The sequence below is a fragment of the Cupressus sempervirens genome, chromosome 6, assembly GCF_028749045.1.
Source record: "Cupressus sempervirens isolate cs-2001-9-10 chromosome 6, ASM2874904v1, whole genome shotgun sequence".
In the NCBI taxonomy this organism is placed as follows: Eukaryota; Viridiplantae; Streptophyta; class Pinopsida; order Cupressales; family Cupressaceae; genus Cupressus; species Cupressus sempervirens.
This window is the reverse complement of record NC_143123.1, coordinates 368178546-368193379: the sequence shown is the minus strand read 5'-3', so window position 1 is coordinate 368193379 and position 14834 is coordinate 368178546. Positions and strand designations below refer to the sequence as shown.

At 32.0% G+C, this 14834-nt stretch overlaps 1 long non-coding RNA gene across 1 annotated transcript; it reads left to right on the top strand.

Moving 5' to 3' along the window:
* Positions 1–748: 748 nt before the first annotated feature.
* LOC149552612 (uncharacterized) lies at positions 749–1467 on the top strand. Its single transcript, XR_016353364.1, has 2 exons — positions 749–781; positions 1005–1467. It is a non-coding gene; the product is annotated as an uncharacterized LOC149552612 (long non-coding RNA).
* The last annotated feature ends 13367 nt before the right edge of the window (positions 1468–14834 follow it).

Sequence of the window (14834 nt, the reverse complement as noted above, 5' to 3'; positions counted from 1 at the left end):
GCTTTAAGTAACAATTTTGTTTGGCATGAGGTTACACCCAAGGACTATGGATTTTGGCCCAACATAAAGAAGTGTAAATATTGAAATATAAGATGATTATAACATAAAAATCATATAATAGACACATGAAATAGTAATGAATATAAAAGTAATAGATACAATAAACAAAGAATATAAAATCTTTATTTGTACTTATTTTAATTTAATTATTTTAACTTTAAATTAGTTGTGAGATTCTTGATTGACAATACCTTAATTTAGTATTTAGGATCTCTTCAAAACTCTAATACACAATAAAAAAAGAAAGATGATAAACACAACAAATAAATAATAATAAATGTGTAAATAAATTAGTAATAGACACAAGTGTAGAGAGATAAATGCTAGAATAAAAACAAATCTAATAATAAGGAAAATTGTACATTTGTCGATACTCTGCAGTATTAGGAATTTAATTTTCGTTAGTCTCACAAGGCACTAAGCAAGTGGAGTTCATCATTTGTTAATAAGTGATAACGTGTTTTACTAGGTAATCTTAGTGAGTTTCAGTTGACCTCCCACAAAATGACATGGAAGATAGCAATTTCAAAAAATGTGGGCGCACTGAGATTTTCATGCCCAGTCCCACTAACGCAAATGGCCGTCTCCATTTGCTGGTGATAAACATCCACCAAATCCTTCTTTCACACCATCACCACACTAGTTGAACTATAAATAAAGCCCTCTCCTTCGCTTCAAAGCAGCAAGGAATCAATCATCTTATTATTAAGTTTCTTAGAGGGTATGAATTGATTCTCTTCCTCAATGCTTAATTAGTTCAGTTTACACATATTCTTTCCATGCATATTGATAGAAATAAAATATTTGTTATATTATTAGAGTTTCTTGACTAAAAGTGTTAACAATCAAAATTAGCATACTTTTTCTTTTTAGTGTATGATTTTCTTTGTAGTGTATGATGTTTAAGAATGATCGTTGAAATGATAATAGTCTTTATAGCGCAGATACAAGTAAGCAAAGACCAAGATGAAGAAAGTAATGATAATGGTGGTGATGGCGATGATGATAGTAATGGTGAGCTTTGTGGGAGGAGACCCAACATGCAGCCCAGCGGGAAGGTTCTTTTGCAATTCAGGGAGGTGTTGCAGTAAATACAACTGGTGTGGGAGCACATCAGATTACTGTGCAAAGAACAACTGCATTGCTCAGTGTTGGCCTCGTTTCACTGCCATCAACTACACAACATCTCTTCTCACAATAGCCAACTACACCATGCCTCTCCACAATAGTCCCTAGAGCAAAAGTTCATAAAATAAATAATATTGGCAGTAATCAATAAAACTTGCCACTATTGGACTATTTAGATATATATAATCTTATTCTACTGTCTATACCTTTTCGGTTTTCACACATGTTCTGTTTTTATATTGCTTAAAAAAAATGTGGATAACACCAATGTTAATGGAAGCGTTTCTCAAAAAATAAACTTTATAATATTTTGCCAAAAAGTGAACATGATAATCACTAAGGATTTATAAGTTTATATCATTAATATAAGAATATATCTCTCTAGAATCTTACGGAAAAAAAATGCAAACTTTTTAAAGATACATTATTATCAAACATTACACTGCAAAGTTTGCTGCTGCAAATTTGTGTGATTTCAGATTTCCATCAAGTGATAGTATATGGCGTAGTTTAAGAGTTTGCATCTAAATTGTACTTGTGTAGATTTGAATTGGAAAGAAAAATCAATCAATCATATAATTCGGTCAGTACTCTAATTTCAGATATTAATAGGAATGTTAGAGATGATTTATAGCTTTATTAATTCATGATTCTACAATATAATTGGAATCATTTTTTGTTAAATTGGACATTATTCTATTGTAGATAAGATTATAAGCAAAATGATTTTAATAATAGATTTTTTTTTATTAAATATAATTGAGAAAGCTTTGTAGTTAAACTTAAGAAACATATATCACTAAGTTTGAATCAAAAACTACATATTTAAATCTCAATAGTAATATCACACTCCTTTTAAATTATCCCACCAAAACTATGAAATATCAATAAACATTCCTTTTTAATTCATTGACAATGATACATAGCAAATATAAATCAAAATTGATTAATTCCTCAGATTTAATCACCAAAATTGAATGAGCCAACCATAAGGTCACGGTCCAGGATTATCACTCAGTCCATATGAAATGGCTACCAAGAATATTAAAAATACGAACACACTGATTCTTTTACTGTCGAATGCATTAAGGCAAATACTCTTAAAGACTTAGAATTATTTGTAAAATATAAATTTTTTTTTTCCAGCAGAAAAATAATTGTTTTCAGTTTTGAATAAGTATGGGATGAAACAGGAAACAAGGGGTTCTTTTGTGTCACCCTAGATATTATACATTGAAATAATAAATAAATTTAGCAAAAAGCTTGAAGTCAATTTTTATTTTTTCTATTTAAAAACCAAAAGTTCTTAAATAGAATTAATATTTCATTTAAATAAACTCTATACAATATTTAATGCTTTAGATCACCTTACAAACCTGAAAACTGATACAATAAAAAGAGAAAAAAAACTTTGGCTATTACAATGCGCAGAAAGGAGTGCAAAACACTTAATATCGTAAGATAAAGAAACAATGAAAATTTATTTTCTCCACAGTATTTTGGCTTTTTATACCATGATCTATTCTGTAAACTGAATTGGAAGATTTAAATTTCTGATAACAAGCAAATCTAATAATGCCATTTTCTACCAAAGCAACATTGAGTCCACTAGGTTCTAATTTATTATCAGAAGTACCATCTGTGTATTAACATAATAACTAGAATCTTACCTAAGCAACACAATCTCTTCATTAATAAGTAAAAGCTTGGGGTGGATGCAAACATAACTGCAATCCAGTGAAAGAGTAATGATCTTCAGTAGGGTTGTGTTGGCCAGCCCAATCAGCTAGGCTTAGGAAAAGTTCATCTTCCTCCCTGATAAAGTGTAGCGGGCATTCCCTTTCTTTTCCTGCCATTGCATGATCATCTGAGGATGCCTCCCTCAGGATCAAACTAGTTTGGCTTTTGGATTGGATGGTTAAAGCATTGTGGTGCTTGATATACTGCTTTCCTCCAAATGTGAAGAGCTGATTGCATGCCAAGCACTTGTACCTTGCCTGAAGAGACTTGGAGGAGCTGTTGTTGAAATATCTAAACCTTGTATTGTGAGAATGACACTTCAAGCAAGTGGGTTTTGCATGGGAGTGGTTAAGGGCTCTTCTCAATGCTTGACATTCTTCCATCTCCTTCAGAGGGCGTGGAAGAAATATCTTACAGCTACCTTTATCCCCATCTTCAATCTTCCTTGCTTTTGGCAAATGGCTCAGAATTATTGCTTCAACTAGTTTATCCATCTGATCTTTCTCTACCATAGCACTACTAAGCTCAATGAAGAAGCAATCTATTGTAAGCTCTTGCTCTTGTTTCTGTTTAATAGATTGGTTTCCTTATCTTGATAAGCACCAAACATTTAGCTAGCTTTTCCCGGCTTTTTGCAAAATCAAAATTGGTAGAAGAGAGTGAATGGGAGATTGGATGATTGTCATTACCAATATTGGATTTTATGAGAAGTTTGAACAAGAAAAGCGTAAGATTTTACAGCAAAGAAAAAGGTTGATGTCTGCATTAAATATAAAAAGTATTTATAATCAAATTGTCTATCTAGAATCTAGAATCTAAGCTTTATGATAAAGCACACTAAAATATCAAGTGTATCTTTATATTCTCAGTTGAAGGGGGAAAAGTAGCTATTACTAATTTAAATGAAAGTTCTCATGATTTTTCTCAACTCCCCATAACCTTCTTCATTGCATTGTAGATTTCTATAATGCTTTTTTATGGATAGAATTAAAAGTAATAAACTTGTAGATATATATTTATTTATTTTTGGTAAATGAAGATTTATAATATTAAGAAGCTAATTGAATAAACCAGTTTAAAAGATTATAGTAGGAAAAAAGGAATTAATTCATTTGTATTGTAATTACGAAGGTTGATTAGTTAATAATTTATATATTTATTAATTTTTTAAATTATATTTAATCAAACTTTTTCTTTTTTTTTTAATGGTAAAAGATGAAAGTCACATTATATTAATAAAATAAAGATTACAAAGACTCTATTCAAGTGGGTACTCATAGGAACATTTCTTCCTTTACATCTTTGTTTTAAGGGATTCTTTGTTTTGGATTTTTCAAAATCAATTGTATCTCTAATATGTAACCGCCATTAATTAGAACCTCCTTTCAAATGAGTATCTAGTATTGATTAGTTCTAAGTTCCTTCATGAATCTTTGCATTTTCAATAAACTTCAAATTAACAATCTATAATCTAGGAGTTTTATCTTCCCTAATTCTTTAAGAATAGATTGTTTCTTCTCCATTAAAATTTCCACTATTGACTTCTTTTATTTTAGTGTTAGATCTTTAATATTGTGATAATAAAAATTGGTTTAATTTCTTGTTAGTTCTTTTGAAGTATTGAGTTTGAAGTATGATTTAATACTTTGGTTCACATCTGTATTTCTTTCTTCATCTAATTTGATATTTAGTTCTTGGGTATGGAAGCTTGTATTCTTTGCCTATTCATTAGCATATTCATAGATAGTGACTAATCGATTATTTTAGCAGAGTTGAGATTTTGAGCATTTCTTTATCACACAATAGTTGAGGAAGAGGGATCTATATACCTTAAGACTTTCTTAAACTATTTTTTCTTAGCTAAAAGTTGTTTGACATACTTAATTTAGTTTATATGTTATGTGTTGTATTTATTGGAATTGGATGTAAGGTTTAAAATTGCATCTATTTCGAGAAAGGAGATATATATAAATTTAACATCTTTGAAATGCCCACACCATTAGTCTCCTTTTGTGTTAATTTTCTCTTAATCTTGAATTGTTTTCTTAGGAGAATACCAAAAGGATATGAGGGGAAATAAGACTGCCTTAATGCCATGTGTTAGTTAGTTTGTTATGTGTTGAAAATCTTTACATTTGTCATGCCCTTGAATCTAAACTCTGTGAGTTGTTTGAATAGCCTTTAACTTTTGTTTTAATTAGCATTAATCTTGATTTAAGGGTTTCAAATCCAGAATGCTTCTAAGGTTAATCTAAATTCACCAATTAGTTTTAAGAATTAAAGAATTCAAAGTAGTGAGCAAGGGAGGATAGTTTTGTGGGGGAGGGTTTAAACAAAACTCTTAAGCTACCAATGAGATTTCAACTTTTCAAGTGAGGTGGATTTGGGATTTGTCATTTATTCTCTTACAGATATACACATTCATGGGTTATTATGTTTAGAAACTGAATAATCATAATCTTTACAGTTGAGTATTCTTAAAATTTTACAAGAATAATCACATATTCATATGATGTGAAGAAAAAAATATTTCTACCCTGACGCCTACTCATAATCAAAATTGCTTTTCATAGAAACCCATATTGATTGAATTTTTTCTCACCATTACTCTATAGAGATCATTTTAATTATATCTTCCTTTCTATTATAATAATCATAGTTTAAACATTAAATGGAGACTTTATAGAGGCTATTGACTTGTCCTTTCATGCCCATACTAAAGAGATTAGTTTGAATAGGTTAAAAAATTCTGATAGAGTGAGAATTACAACCAAGATTTAAACAAAAATGACCTAGACTTAACTAGGGGACCTCCTTGAAGAATATAAAAGTATATACAAAGAAAGATCAAAGATACATTGAATTCTATGCAGAGAGACATGGACAAGTACCATCCAAAAAGGTCGTAAATTTAGAGGCAAAGGGTAACGATCATCATCCACTTTCTATTTTTCAATTTAGTTGGACCCTCGAATTGTTGATATATTCAGTGGTCTTCCTATTTGCTAAGAAAAAAATCATCTTTTTTGAACCCCAAAACAAGCAAAATTTGCTCTGATGTTGCTTGTTCCCTTAATCGAAACCTTCTTCATGGAGATACCATCTCATCCACTACCACTCTATATAGATGCAAGTGTTAGTGACATCTAATAGGAACATCCAGTTATGGGTGATCACCTCCAACCTTTTTTTAAAGGCGATATGATTTTTTTTATTTCCAGCATTAGGTAAACTTGAATAGGGCGATCATCTATCCCATGTTCACTGCACTTGGGGATTTTTGAACACTACCCTAAAAAATTCCCTAAGTCCAACTTTTCCCATCCTTTTGAAGGTGGTTCCCATTTACAATCTTCTCTGGCCTTTTTGTTTGATTTCAGGTACGTTAAAGGTGGGTTGATGAGATTGTTCCAATTTTTTCTCAATTTTGCATCCAATTTGAGAATGTCCCCTCTTCCTCAATTGAGTTCCTTAAGGTGAATTATTCATTACTTCAATTATGTTAGCTTTCATTTTGTTAAGGATGTTAAAGTCATTTCTTCATTTAGGAATACTCTCTTGTTTCTTTCCTTCCATATTTCCCACAAAAGGATAAAGAGTGAAATTTTCTAGAAGTTCTCATATATTCTAGAGGTTCCGAATTTGGGCTAGCTATTAAGGTGGTCCCATCAATTTTTGGGGAGAGATGAATACCAATTGAGTTTCTCACTTAGCCATTACCAATAGGATTTGACAAAAGGGTTTTGGAATAACAAATATTTAGGTGACTCAGATTCTTCTTTGCATAATGGATGCCTTGATGATCCCATAAAGCTCATCTTGGTAAACATGTCTGTAGTAAGGATTCTTTTTTGTATTGTAGTCCAAAGGAATATTCTTTCTTTTGGTAGGCATGCTTGATTGTAGCATAGGTTTATGGGGATGTCTATTCTATCCCATCTTTGTGAACTAGTTATCAATTTATATCCCCTCTTTACACTATATTTTATGTTATTAGAAGCACAATTAATATGTCATTCCTTTCTTTAGGATTTTCTTTCCTTTGATTGAGAAGTTGTTTAAATACTATTTTGTCTGATTTGGATAGGTTTGTGTCTTCTATGTCCTTCCATTTCCAAATTTTAGTTTCATCATTTGATTTTTGCATGTAATTACTAGCATATTTTCCTAGATGTTTCTTAGTGTTTTCTTGATGCTGAAGGGGAGGTTGTAGCTATCCTGAGGGGGTATCCCATCCCAAGAATCCTACTAGAATAAACCTTCCTCACCTTTATCTATGTCCCATGTTAGATTGTTATTGAATAAAGGTTTACATTACACCATAAAATTCCATGTTTTAGATCCTTTAGGTGAATATTTGGTTCTAGATAAAGATAAGGGATCATTTTTGCTTAGATATTTTTGATATAATATTTTTTCCCATTTAATTTCATGCTCATGGTACATTATCCAAACTAATTTGGCTCCTAGATCTTCACTTTTCCAGCTAAGGTTTTTGATTGCTAGTCTTCCTTGCTCTTTTGATCTACATATGTTATCCCATTTAATAAGAGATAATTTATTTTTCATCCTTTGTTTTGTTCTAAAAGAAATTCCTTAGTTTTCTATCTAATTTCTTTTTAGTTCCTTTGGATAATGATGGGAAGAACATTTGATAAGTGGGAATGGTAGATAAAACTAAGTTTATTTTAGTTGTACACCCCACTTTTGTTAACCAGTTTCCTTTCCAGTTTTTAAAATTTTTTTGTCTATCTTTTTTATTATAGGTTTCTATGATTTGATTTATTTTATGTTTTATTCTTGTTGTATTCCTAAATATTTACATGGGAATAAACCATTTTTATAATCCATTAAATTGTAGATCCTTCTCTCCATATCTAGTTTTGTGTTTAGAAAAAATAAATATTAGAGTAATTAAATATTTTTTAATTAACTCTATTTTACTTAAACTACAACTTAGGTGTCTAATAATTATTTTTTAATTAATTATTATTATTCAACCTAGGTTTTACCTTTTAGAGTTTTGATCTCCTTTATAAGGATGACCTCCCTCTATAAATAGAAATTCATTCACTTTCGATTGATAACAATTTCTCTTTTTTCTAATCCAGAATGTATCCTCAGTGGATCTCAGCCTCCATAGTTTTTCCTTCTCTCTTTCTATGATAGGTGTTTGCATGCAGGTGATTCTTAGGAGCTCTGAGGTTGATCTTTCATCAACTTAAACATGGTATCAGAGCACCAGAGCTTCATGCCCATGTTCCTTTCATGAGATGTTTGGTAATGTTTTTTTAGATCTAGTTTTGCAAAGGAGTTTTTTTATTGGATCTATAGGGGACTTTTGATTTTTTTTCACTTCAGCCCAAATGAATATCATAATTGAGCTCAGAGCATCCAAAATCCCTTATTTCCATATTCAAATTGTCCATCTTGGATGTTGTTGAAATCTAAGGAAAGAAAAGGTTTTGCACCCAACTCATATGGCTTAGGCACACATTGCAAGGAAGTGATTTTTAAATTTTTTTTAATAAAAAAATTATTAAGAGGAGGGGATATTTTTTAAGTTTTAGAGCATACATTTTAATGGAGGGAATTTTATTAAAATTTGGAGGCATTTGTTTTAGAGGGCATTTATAGGGTACCCATAGGTACATTACCTGCTGGCCTTGTACTCTCTGACACTAACTTGGTCATCATTGTCAGCACCCCTACTGCCATCCCTTAGACTTTGTGCTCACAAGTGCCACTCAAAATATATACCATACAGGAGCACACATCATTTTTTAGCATCCCTTATTTGTGACCACTTGGGAGTGCATTACTTCTTCCTTTGGGCTTTTGTTGTCCACCTTTAGCCCCCATGTCATTTTCCTTATCTCTCTGTGTGAATGCAAGTTCATGTTTTGGCTCCCCTCTACCACTAGTCTACATAGACCATTGTCCCTACATAAATGAAAATTTTAACAAAGTTTGGGCCTGGCATATAGGCCTTCATAAAGCTAGAACCTGCAACCACCACATGGCCTACTATCGGTGGCCTAGTGTTTCCTTTACTTGTTGGATTTTTCGTCTTCCCTACAAGTTTGGAGGCATTTCTTTTGGTGCCAAAATTTAAGGGACTACTGCATTTTTGGTGGATCAACCCACACTTTGGGAAAATTAGCACCTTCCTTCACATGCCTACACTTTGGGAGTTGGGACAACTACTTGTTTTCTGGGTAGTGAATGGGAAGGTTGGAGCATATGGCATTTGAATGGCCCACATTTGGCCATGTCACCCACTAAACACTCTGAGTTGGAATTTTTTATTGGTGTACTCAAATATTTATTTTCTTAATTTTTTTAAAACATGTGAAAATTTATTTTGCCACAGGGTTTCTTTCTGACTCTCTTTATCTAGTGACATTTTGGTCTTTTTTTGGTGACCAGATTTTTTTCCAACACGACATTTTTGTCACAATAGCCGAATGAACATTAAATTTGGGCATGTCACATGTTGAATTCAACATTATAGCATCAACATGTTACCAATTTGGCTCTATTTTGACCTACCTCTACATTTTTTCTCATATCTCCAGCATAGAGACTCTATATTCTGCAAAGAAGATATCACTAGCAATATGATTTTGAGCTCATCATAGTGGTATAGACATTTTTTATTTTAATTCTTTTTTGATGGAATTTCTTATGTTAAAGTCAAGAGTTCATTTGTTCACTCCCAGAGACATATCTCGAGCATCCAATCTCTAATTTTGGAATTATTTATATCATTGAAAAGGTCTTTTAGCACTCTTTCTAGTGATGCTAGTTATTTTTCCAAATTACTCTCCAGGTACATTCTATTCATTTTTTTTGTATTTTTGAATTCTGGTAGCTATCCTTGTTGTTTCAAGTTTGGGAATCGATTTGGTTCTTTTGATGATTTTCATGGGTTGTACTATCTATTATATCAGCGTTATGTCTCTTCTGGTCTCTATAGACATCATTTATATACATTTTTGTAAATGCACTAAGATAAAGTGTCATATTTCATCTATATTTTTTGTGTTAAAATGATTTTAGAATAACACGGAGGGGGGGAGGCACTAAACCAATTATCCTTAGGTCTAGATGTGACGAATAAACTCTTAACCACTTTTAACAACTCATATTTATTCATTAGTCTACACATCTTTATATCATCTTAACAATAACATAAACTTGTACTTCAATGTCCCAATAATAACCTACTTGCAAAACATAAAGCAATAAAAAATAAAATACATCAAATACCATTCACACAAGTATGACACTAGTATTTAACATAGAGACCCAATTTGGGGAATGATGAAGGGTGCTCCCCTTAATACCAAAAATGCTTAAAAGAAATAAAGGAATAACAACAACTTGTGAGAAAAAAATATGGGCTTCTTATTATTGTCACAAATGTAGAATTATAGAATTTAGGATTGCAAAATGTCAATCCACATGGGCTCCTTCATTGTAGTAATTTGCAAGACAAAGTTGTGAACTATCACCAAGAACTGTCCTAGATAATATTTGGGCATTTCTTAAATAGGCAATTTTATGCCGCTCGAGAAGGTTCTAGACACTCAAACTTATTACCTATGGCCAACTGACCTAACAATACATATAAAGTCATCCAAATACATTTTTGAGATTGATTTTAATTTTTTTTAGATGGTCCAACTTTGGGAGGCTTTAACTCTCAAACCATTGCTCTGATTAGTTATTATAGCCACTTTTTGAAGTCCACAACTTTTGATTTACAAGATCACCTCTGTGCAAGTGCCCATTCATTGAGTTTGTGAACCTCATTTGGGCATGTTTAGGCCTTCAACAATGAGCCTAAATTTTTTATACCAAGTTTGTACACCAAAAATCTGCAAGAAATCTATGAATACTTAGGATATTGCATTGAGTCTCAATTGGTAGACAGTTATATCCAAGATGAACACCCACCTTTGAAATTAGGACAATCCAAGCTCATATGATTGACTTGCTAAGTAGGAAGCCTCCGTAGATAAAAAATCTACATTAAAACAACCCTTATTCAAAGAACTAAAATATAATATTTTTGGTTGATGCAAGATTTCTCTTAAACCCCAGATGCTCTGGCATCAGACACTTGGGGTAATTTGAGAAGTGACCCCATCACATCTTCAGAGGAAAACCAAGATGGTTAACCTCCTCCTTTGCTAGCCATGATCCATCTTCTACTAGCCTCCATTTCCATTTGACTAGGTATTCTTCGTAATTCTTTTTCTTGTACTTTTTTTTACATGACTATCCAATATCTCACCAATCTTCTTTGTAGCCAAACTACCTATTGGAATAATCCATTGTACTTCTGCAACTTCATCTCCATCACCTCCTTCATAGTACTCTATCAAATCTCAAATGTTAAATGCTAGTGAAATATTCAATTTAGAAGGCAACTCCACTTCATAGGCATTTCCAAAGCCATTCCTTTTCATTATATTACATGGTCCAAACTTCTTCATTTTCAGCTTATTATATGTACCCACTGGAAAGCACTCTTTTCTCAAATGAACCATAACTTCATCTCAAATCTAGAATTCCTTATACCTCCTTCTTACATCTACCTTAGATTTATACTATTTATTCATCTTAATAATGTGTTTCCTCACCTCCTCATGGATATTCTTCAAATGTTCAGCAAATTCTTCTTCTTCAACACTACTTATTTCTCCTTTATCTAACTACCTCAATTCAAAAGCATTTATGGGAATGCTCTCATATACAATCCGGAATGGTGATTTATTAGTACTCCTATTAACATAATTATTATATGCAAATTTTATCAGTGTTAAAATTATATCCCAACCCTTTGGTTTATCTCCACCCAAGTATCTTAGCAAATTTCCCAAACTCCTATTCACCACCACAATTTGTCAATAATTATGTGGATGTATTAAAAACATATTGATACAAGTACAAGAATGTATTTTAGTGTTTCAATCATTGTTTTGTCACTTATGTCAAACCTACTACCCATTGGTAAAACAATTTCTTAAATTATTTGAGTACTATCATTTGTTTTATTGATGAAGAGGATTTGATCAAATGAGGTAACAATAGCACCTAGAGGAAAGGTTAAGCTATGAAATGGAAAAGGAGTACAAGGATTAGTTAAGAAATGATATTGTAATGCATTGATTATCTACTTAAGGTTGCAAAGGATGGATATGCCGATTAAGTTCAATAGAGCAAGTAAAAAGAATTGAGTCTACAAGCTTAAACAATCTACATAGTAGGTGTCTATCAATGTTAGTTGGAGCAAAGCAAAGTCAAATTTTAGTATATGCTAAGTGATACAATGTAAGCCAAGTAGATTTTAGTTGATGTCAAACGATAGTAAACATTAGTTCATGTCAATTTATTTGATAGTGGATGTCATGCAATGTAGTATGTGTCAAGCATCGAAAGAAAGTTAATCCCAAGTGTTAGCATTATGAGAAAGATCATGAATTTGATGAATCTGATTTGACAAGTTTGATTTCTTGGATTGTGTGAACCGTGTGTAAGATAAGCTTGATGAGATGGTGGCATAGAATCCAAGATAAACCATTTTGAGGAAAATTCAAAGAGGATTGAAGGAGAAGTATCTAAAAGAGAATAAAATGAAAATATGGGTAGATTCATTGAATCCTACCTAATCCTACCTAACCCTAAAATGGGCGATACAGGTTGAATGGAAAAAGATCTTAATTCTCTATTTATAGAGATGGTTGATTAGAAGAAAAGGTTTTCATGTGCATGAACCTAAAGAAGACAAGGAGTCTAAGGTATGACTTCATTCTGTGACCAAAGAGAAGAGACTGCTAGTGGCAAGAAAAGAAAGAAGGCTTAAGGGTATGGATTCTTATAGAGTGAACAAGCTATCAAAGCTTAAGTGTATGAAATCCAAGTAGAATGGAGAAATAAAACATAGATATATAATCTACAAGTGTGTTGTAAGTTATTTTCAGATCAAGCCTTACTGCTACTTTCTAATCATTGTACTAGTCTAGGGTAAATCCTTTGAATTAAGGTTGACCTAACAGTCATTCATAAATCCTTTAACTGGGTGACATTCCAAGTGAATGATCAAAAGTCATCTAACAAGGCTCACTCCTAAGGGTGATTGAAATCCTCTAACCAAGTCACATTTAATGGTGTGCATTATAACCTTTAATAGGGCATCACTTTAGAAGAGTGAGAATGAGAAGCGTGTTACTGGTGGTTTTTCCCAAATTGGATTTCTACATAAAATCTTTTTGTCAAAAGTGTTATTGAATCTTCTATGTTTCATGCTTACATGTATGCAAAGTTGATTTGACAATAACCTACAAGTTTAATTAACTATATGTTCTAATCAATGCATGCATGATGAATATATTTTATAGATATGGGTTCACTAAGTTGTGAAAAAATTTATAAGTACATAAAAACCTTGGATAATTGATTCATCCCCTCCCCTCAGTTATTCAAAATAATTCCAACAATTGCTATCAGAGCCATCTACTTAAGAGGACTAGTTTGAAGGTACTAGAAGCAAAAGATCAAGATGTCAAAAAGAGAGGTACCCAAGCTTAATAGAGATAACTTACCTACATGGAAAAGTTTGATGAAACTACACCTAGGAGGTCTTGGAGATTGTGCACAATCTACCATCACCATAGAGCATGTTGACCCTATCAGAGCCCTAACTACTAAAGATTTGAAAAAGAAGAAAGAATACAACTAGGCAATGTTTGAGATTTCCTCTACCCTAAGTTATGTTGAGTTCAAAGACACTAAAGGTTGTGACAGTGTAAAGAAAAAGTAGAATGCTCTTCACACCATTTATGGAGGAGATGCAAATGTTCTTAGAGCCAAATTTAGAAGTCTTAGAGGTAAGTTCGATGATATGAGAATGCAAGAAGGTGAGAATGTTGCTCAATATTGCTCAAGGATAAAAGATAATGTTAATGTAATGAGGGGAGCTACTGGTAAGATATATGATGAGACTATACTAAGAAAAGTTTTGAGAAAATTGCAAACCATTTATGCGATTAGATTTTTTGCAATTCAAGAACTAAGATGTATACTAGGCTCTAATCTAACTCTTGAAGGTCTGATAGGTAGGCTCACTAATTTTGAGCTATCTAATTTTGATAACTTCAAATATAACAATGTTGAATCTACTTTCAAAGCTAAGTTTTCATTGAAAGAACCTAATGAGAAAAAGAATAAAAGGGTAAAATATGTTTTCAATGATAGTGATATAGATGAGGAGGATGTAGAACAACTTGAAGCACTAATAGCAAGGATATTACATAGAGGTAAAGGAAAATTCAAAGGTAAGTTACCTATCATGTGTTTCAATTGCAATGAGCTTGGTCATATTATTGCTAGACATCTAGAGAAGAAGAACGACAGAGGTGGAGACAAGTACAAGAATAGAAGAGATGAAGACAAAAAAGATTACAAAGATAAAGACAAGAAGTCTTGCTACATTGTTGAAAAGGAAACTAATGATGGATCTAACAATCATGATGATGAAGTGGTGTATGTTGCAATGAAGGATGTATCTAATGAGGATGAGGCAACTACACCAGTGTCTTGTGTGAACAAGAATGATATATGGATCATTGATAATGGTGTTCACATCACATGACTATAGATAAAAGTAAGTTCACTACCTTGAATTATTATGATGGAAATAGTGTAAGGTTTGGTAATGATTCCTATCTGATAAAAGGAAAAGGTTCTATCAAACTCATAGAAAATATTTTATGTGAAAATGCTTATTATGTTGCAGGACTTAACTATAATTTTTTGAGTGTGTCACAATTGAATAGTTCAGGTTGTAAGGTTGATTTTGAGAACAAGATTGCTAGGATATATGATATTGATGGAAA